The 7,039-nt window shown below is 40.1% G+C and overlaps 1 long non-coding RNA gene across 1 annotated transcript; it reads right to left on the bottom strand.

Moving 5' to 3' along the window:
* Positions 1-2,274: 2,274 nt before the first annotated feature.
* LOC130996972 (uncharacterized) lies at positions 2,275-3,605 on the bottom strand. The gene is made up of 2 exons (XR_009092897.1): positions 3,089-3,605; positions 2,275-2,495 (listed from the first exon to the last, which is right to left on the bottom strand). It is a non-coding gene; the product is annotated as an uncharacterized LOC130996972 (long non-coding RNA).
* Between the last annotated feature and the right edge of the window lie 3,434 nt (positions 3,606-7,039).

Here is a 7,039-nt window from a genome sequence, read left to right on the forward strand (position 1 = left end):
TAATTTGGTTTAGTTTTAGCACAAATTGAACCAAAAAATCGAATGCACACCCCTACCTATTGGGAGGTTCACGAGGTGAGCACCGAACTTCTAAAATTTCCGTCGATTGTTTCCCTCACCCAAAAATGGTGAGGCCGGTGTCAAAAGAAAGTTAAAGAGGTCTACAACAATGCATGGGTGCATTGATGCTTGCATCTTTACATTTTCTATACAACAATCATCACTCTTGTCCTCAATTGAAATTAAAAAAAAACAAACCTGATTTTTGGGCGGGCTTTATTGGATGAATTGGAGTAAATTTGGGCTTAAAAAATAAGGTCCAGAAGTCGGCCCAAGCTCCCTTAAAATCGGCTCATCCTTCGGACATTTCTACGGGCTCGTTTCGTTCAATACCCGAATTAAATCGTAATCATTTAAAAATAAATACTCACTTACTTTTACACATTTGGAATGCATAAAATGTATTAATTTTAACTCAATATGATTCACAGAAAAATAAAATTTATTTTATTCTCTGTTTTTCTTTAAAGAAAATCTAGGCATCAAAACACTTTATTATCGCAAGGATAATTATTCTCATTTATCGGGAATTAAAAGACCTATCTTATATTAGAGTTCGTTTGATACGTGGTATGAGATAATGTATGATATGTTTGACTGAGATTTCTTTAACTACATATCATATTAATATCATGTTTGGTAGAATACATTAAAATATCTGTAAAATATAGTAATATATATATTGTTTGGTATGATGTATTGAGATTTTATAAAGTTAATAATAGTTATAATTAAGATTTGTATTACGTATTTCGTAGGTGATATACAGAATCCCTTAAATCAGTATAATATTTTCGGGCTTTTAATTTATATAGGGTCTTGTGCTTCGTATTACTTCTTAGTTATTACCAAACAAGATATTAAAGTGTCATATTATACACCATAATCATCTGGACCAAATGAGCTCAAGATGTAATTAATTTTAGGATCGATAATTTGAAGTAATACAGAATCAGTTGGTTAAGCTGAAAGATCTTATTAATTGGGTTATACTCCCTCCGTCCCAATAATGAAGACACACTTCATTTGGGCACGGAGATTAAGGAGAGATATATTAGGTATTAAAGTGTTGGGAACCACCTCTATTAGTGTAGTTGATTAGTTTTAATTTAGTGTATTTATTTATTTCTATTTAATGTTTTAGTTGAATTTTAAATTTTTGTAATTTCATTAGTTTCGAAAATTTTAATTAATTTAAATGAATTAAATAAAAAATTTGTCCAGAATTCATTACCGCCGCCTCCGACAACCACCGCCGCCACCTCCGACACCACCGCCACCTCAGAAATTCAACCCCCAATTCATACCCAAAATCGACACTACCGCCGCCTACGACAACCACCACCACCTCAGAAATTCAACCCCCAAATCAAACCCAAAATCGAACCTGCAAAATCGAACCCAAAAATCGAACAGAGAGAGATGCGAGGGGAAGAAGGAAGGCGGTCGCGGCGCGGCCCCAGAGCCGCCGTCGGACGGAGAAGGAGAAGCAGGCGGCGGCCGAAGAAGGAGAAGAGAGAGAGATGAGCGCGGTTTCAGACCCGACGTATCTCGAGCGATGCCTCCGCCTCCCCAGAACCAGATCCACCACTATCTTCCTCTCTCAAATCGAACCTAGAAATTGAGGGTGGTGGTTTGGCGGATCTGGGTTTTTGGGAGAATGAGAGGAAGGGCGGTGGTGGCGGATCTGGCAGAGGAAGGGCGTGGGAAGGGGCGCCGTTTGAGGGAGAATCGGAGAGAAAGAGGGAGGGGCTAGGGCTCGGCAGGGCAGCGGCGGTGATGAGGGAGAGAGGGCGCGATGAGGGTGAAAACCGCCGGCAGGGCGGCGGCGCCAAGAGAGCAGAGAGAGAGAGGATGAGTGAGAATATTGAAAGAGGGATAAATGATTTAGGGTTTTATTAGACTTTTATACTCTAATTAGTGATAAATTAATTAATGATTGGTAAGCCCTAATTATTTCCATATATAGAAATGTGTCTTCATTATTGGGACAGAGCCCATTAAGGAAAGTGTGTCTTCATTATTGGGACGGAGTGTCACACCCCAATTTCTGAAGGAATAATTATAACTGAGGTGCAACTAAATCATTGAAATGAACAAGGGAAAAACCTTGTAAAATACGAATAATGGGATGATAAACGGGCTTCGCCCCTTTGTATGAAGAAAGACAGATATCCAAACGATACTAATCCATCGACAAACATAACAACTTCAGGATCACAAGTTTAGTTTCATGCCTCGGATAACCAACATTCATTAATCGAAATACGTAAGAGTCAAGAGTCTAAGCTCATCAAAAGATATCATTTAGAGTCATAACATAAAAGTCTTAAGTCAAGGAAACGAAAGACAAATAAAGGCTAGTACTACAGCGGAAGTCAAAACACGGAGTTGAACCCTAGCCTCAGCTCTCCCCGTCAGCACCAGCCATCAACCTGAAAAATATTTGAAAATATTTGGGCTAAGTACTAATGTACTTAGTGGGCTGCAACTTTTAAAACATTTCACAATTCGTAAGAGCAGTTTATCCAATCATTCATGACATAACTTAGAAGGTTTTAAAACAAAAATAACTTCTAAGCATGTTAAAGTATTTCATTTTATTAGCGCGCCATTGTCACACTCTGTTTAGTTACTCGCTGTGATACCGGACCTTTTAGCCACCGACGTATCGCTTTCTCCCATGACACTTGCCCTGAGGACGTAACTCAGACAAGTTGAATTGACCTCGGGACGCTACCCGGGCAGGCCTTACATGATACATGCTCCGGAACACATCCAGCCAAGCACCCTTATAACGCCTCTTACATGAATTAGTGCCCGATGGAGATCAACCCACCGAAACAACTAACAAGTGTACACAATTCTCAAACAACGTGTTAGGTCATAAGAGAACCTCGATCGATCCATGAATTGCGAGCCTTAAACATAACAGAGCGCACAAAAATATTTATTGGATAAACAGTTTTCAATTCATGAAACATTTAGAGCTTAATAACTCAAGCATACATTTGAAAAATAAGCCCACCTGAATAGGCAATGCCTGTCGTTTATCTAATCTCTGAATCGGAATAGTTGCGCAAGTCCTCACGATCCACAAAGCCTACAAGAAATCTATAATCTTAATAGGTCTCCTGAATCTAATCTTAAGTCTTAGTAAAGTGCTTAACATTCTATGATTCACTTAGCCGGGTTTTCAAAATTTAATAAATAAATATTTGAAAACTGAAATTCTTGAGTTAAGGACACCAACAATATCCTTACTCGATTTACTTTAATAATTGGATTTATAAATATAAACCAATTAAAACAATCGTTGTTTTATTTGCAAAATGTTTAATGCAAATTTCTTTCATGCTTTAAATCATATAATAAATAATTACACTCAATAAATATGCATAAAATAATAATATTATGCAAATCACCTTTAATATAATTAATCAAACTCTATTAGAGTTTAATTAGTCAAATATAATTATGCAATTATATGAATGGAATCATATCATTTTGGGCCAAACAAATAAGTAAAAAGTTCATTTTATGAAAATAACACACAGCCCAAATGAAATAAAATCGGCCCTAGTCATTTAAATCGGCCAAAATTGGGCCCAACCCATATTCTTTCTTCTTCTTTAAAACACACACAACACACACTAACACAAACACACGCACACACCCACAGCCGCACACCCCCCCAACTCTCCTTCCCCTTTTCTCTCTCTCGGTTCTCTGTCTCCTCTCTCTGTCCGGCCAAGAGCGGCGCCGCCACGCCGGCGCGCCGTCTTACCTCCGCGTCTCCACTTCCCTCTCACTCTCTCGGATTCCGCCCCCATCACTCGCCCTCTATCGCACCGGACCCAGAACTCCCTCCGACGACTGCACCAGACCAGCCGCCGCCGCCTGAACTCCCTCCCTCCTCACTCAAATCGGCCGACAGCAGCAGGAGAAACGGACTGCCGCCGCGCCCTCCACCTCCCTCGTCTCTCTCTCAATCCTCCCCTGTTCACAGATCCGGCGGCCGCATCAGTAGGAGCTAACCACGGCCGCCCTTCTCACCCTCTCTCTCTCTCTCTGCACACTCCGGTCAACAGTGGCGCGGAGCCACCGCCGGCCGCCGCCTGCCCTCTCTCTCTCCTTACTCGATTCTCACCACAGCAAGCACACACTCAACATCAAGCCAACACAGCAACACACAAGTCCAGTTCATATAAATTCTTCATTTCTGTATCATTTAATCTTTTCATCTATGTTACCAAATGTAAGAACAATATTCAGTATCTCTTTGTTTTATCTACAGTTGGTTTTATTCGTACTATGATGTTGAGCATGAATGAATAAGTAGAGGAATTGAAAGGTGAAACCTTTTTGTATGAATTCTGTTCGGTGGTTTCTGTAAAAATGGCAGATATTTGATGGTTTTCTCTGCATATGAAAGAAATCTGCTGATATTAGAAAATGAATGAGAAGATTGAGACTTGAATAAACAAGAAGAATTCTTTACCGTAGAAGTTGTGTTGTTGTGGTAAGGAGAGAAGATGAATGAGGATGATATTTTATAGGAGCAATGACGAATAATAGAAAGTAGAAGCATGCGTGAAGGATTGAAAAGAGGGAGGTGAGACGTTGAAAAATTTACCCAAAATCCCTGAGATTAGGGGATTTTGTATGACTTGTAGGAGTGGGCGCATGGGGTGAATAGTGTAGCAATTGTAGAGGCATGGTGAAACACACTGTTCATGGCTGTGGTACAAATGAGGAGGTTGGTGTGGGCTTTTGGGCTTTGGTATTTATAGAATATCATTTCAATAAAAAAAAACTAAGGCCCAAATAAATATTTGTCAAAGCCCAACACATTTAAATAATTAAAGCCTAACATAAATTAAATCATGTAGTATTAAAAATAATATTAGCATATAGAATTAATCACATTCATATAATTCAATTTATGCAATGCACAAAAATTCAAAAGACTAAATTTTAAAAAAAGCTTTTGAAAATAATTTTGTTGGAATAAACTCATTTTCATTTCTCCGGCATAAATCATCTTAATCTAAGTTCAAAATAATTCTAAATTTAATATAAATAGGCGGGGTGTTACATTCCTCCCTCATTATAAAAATTTCGTCCTCGAAATTGCATATCTGGGTCATCTAGTTTGGATACTAGACTTTCATTCCACTCAACTCTTGTGCGGCACTAAATCATATACGTACTTAATTCCCTAACAGCGCGATATCGTTTAGCAAACTAGAAAATTTTCCTCAAACTCTGGTACGTCGTTATGTCGTGGAAACTTGTCTCGTCCTCTCCTGAAGATTGAAGAGGGATCTTTTCTCTTGTTAAAAGTATCGTGGCGCTGACTTGAGTAAGTCAACCAATTCGAGGATTGCATCAAATTCTATCATAGGAATAACATGTAAGTATGTCTAAATGTTTCAGCGCCTATATCGAGCTCTGAGTTCGCGGTGACGTCCTTAGTAGCAGTCTTTCATCGTCAGTTGTACTAATTTCTAATGTTATTACGGACGATTGTGGCGTCAATTCTAATATCTTACAAGCAGCATATGAAATGAAAGAATAGGATACTCCAGTATTGAATAGAGCTATAATCGACATGTCGAAAACATTAATCGTACCTGCCATGTTTCCGTGATCTCCTGCTGCTTGGTGTTGGTTAATGGCATAGGCCCTAGCGTATTGTGGTTGCCCCTGATTTCCTCTAGGACCTTGGTTTTGTCGCTGTTGGTTCCCGGGATTTTGTTGTTGTGGCGCTCCCCCTCTTTTCTTTGGGCATGCTGAAGCAAAATGCCCTGTTTCTCCGCAGTAATAACAAACATTCGTTCCTTTCATGCATTCCCCTAAATGGGGTTTCCGACACTTTGGGCAAGGTGGTGGAGTTATCGCTTGCGACTGTTCGTTCTGATGCTGATTCGGATTTTGATTAGCAACCCATGGTTTCTTCCCACTTCCATTTCCAGAGTTCCCCACAGTTTCCTCATTCCATCTCCTTTTTCCTTTACTATTATCTTGAGGTGGTACAAATCCAGACTGTCCGGGAGCTTTTCCTTTCTCTCTTGGCAGCAGTGATTCAATGGTGAGGGCTCTGCTCAATGTTTGCGCGTAGGTGAGACCTCCTTGACTTGCTAAAGAAATCGCTATCTCATGGCGCAATCCATTTCTGAATTTTTCTGCACGCTTCTCATCAGTGTCCACCAGCGTCGGAGCATATCTTGATAGCTGATTGAAGGCTCTATCGTACTCCGTAACTGTCCACGCCCTCTGCTTCAGATTCCAGAACTCATTCTGCTTCTTCTGTCTATAGCATCCTGGTATGTACTTCTCATACAACACAGTCTTAAAATCTTCCCAAGTGAAATTTTCCCACTGTTCTTCAGTCATTGTGCGTCTCACTGATTCCCACCAGAAATCGGCTTCGTCCACCAGTTGGTAGGTTGCACAAGTTACTTTGTCTTCGTCATCGCAACGGATGTAGTTAAAGATACGCTCTATAGCCCTAACCCATTTTTCGGCGTCTGTTGGATCGCCCAGCCCGTCAAACGTTGGAGGTTTTTCCTTGCGAAACTTCTCTTCAGCAGTACGATTTGGTGCTACTTGTTGGATTGGCTCTTCATGGAAGAATCCCCTGCCGCGTCCGCGACCACGACCACGTCCTCGTCCCCTACCGCGTCCTCTTGGTGCGTCTTCCATTCTGGTTTACGGACGATATCAACACATCAGTGAGACTTCTTCTGCATACATACATTCATAGATATATACAAGATATATCGCTTCTATGGTGTAACCATGTGAAAGACTAGTTCTATGTAGAAACAAATCTTAACTTAAGTGGATCCTTGATCTCATGACATTGCTTCTACGTTGTAACATATCTATGTTAAACGTTGCTATCTTATCATTCCTTACTTAAATCGATCAAGCGGAGCTATCACGACTAACATTTCTAAAGTATCCTTAGGTA

The sequence above is a fragment of the Salvia miltiorrhiza genome, chromosome 8, assembly GCF_028751815.1.
Source record: "Salvia miltiorrhiza cultivar Shanhuang (shh) chromosome 8, IMPLAD_Smil_shh, whole genome shotgun sequence".
In the NCBI taxonomy this organism is placed as follows: Eukaryota; Viridiplantae; Streptophyta; class Magnoliopsida; order Lamiales; family Lamiaceae; genus Salvia; species Salvia miltiorrhiza.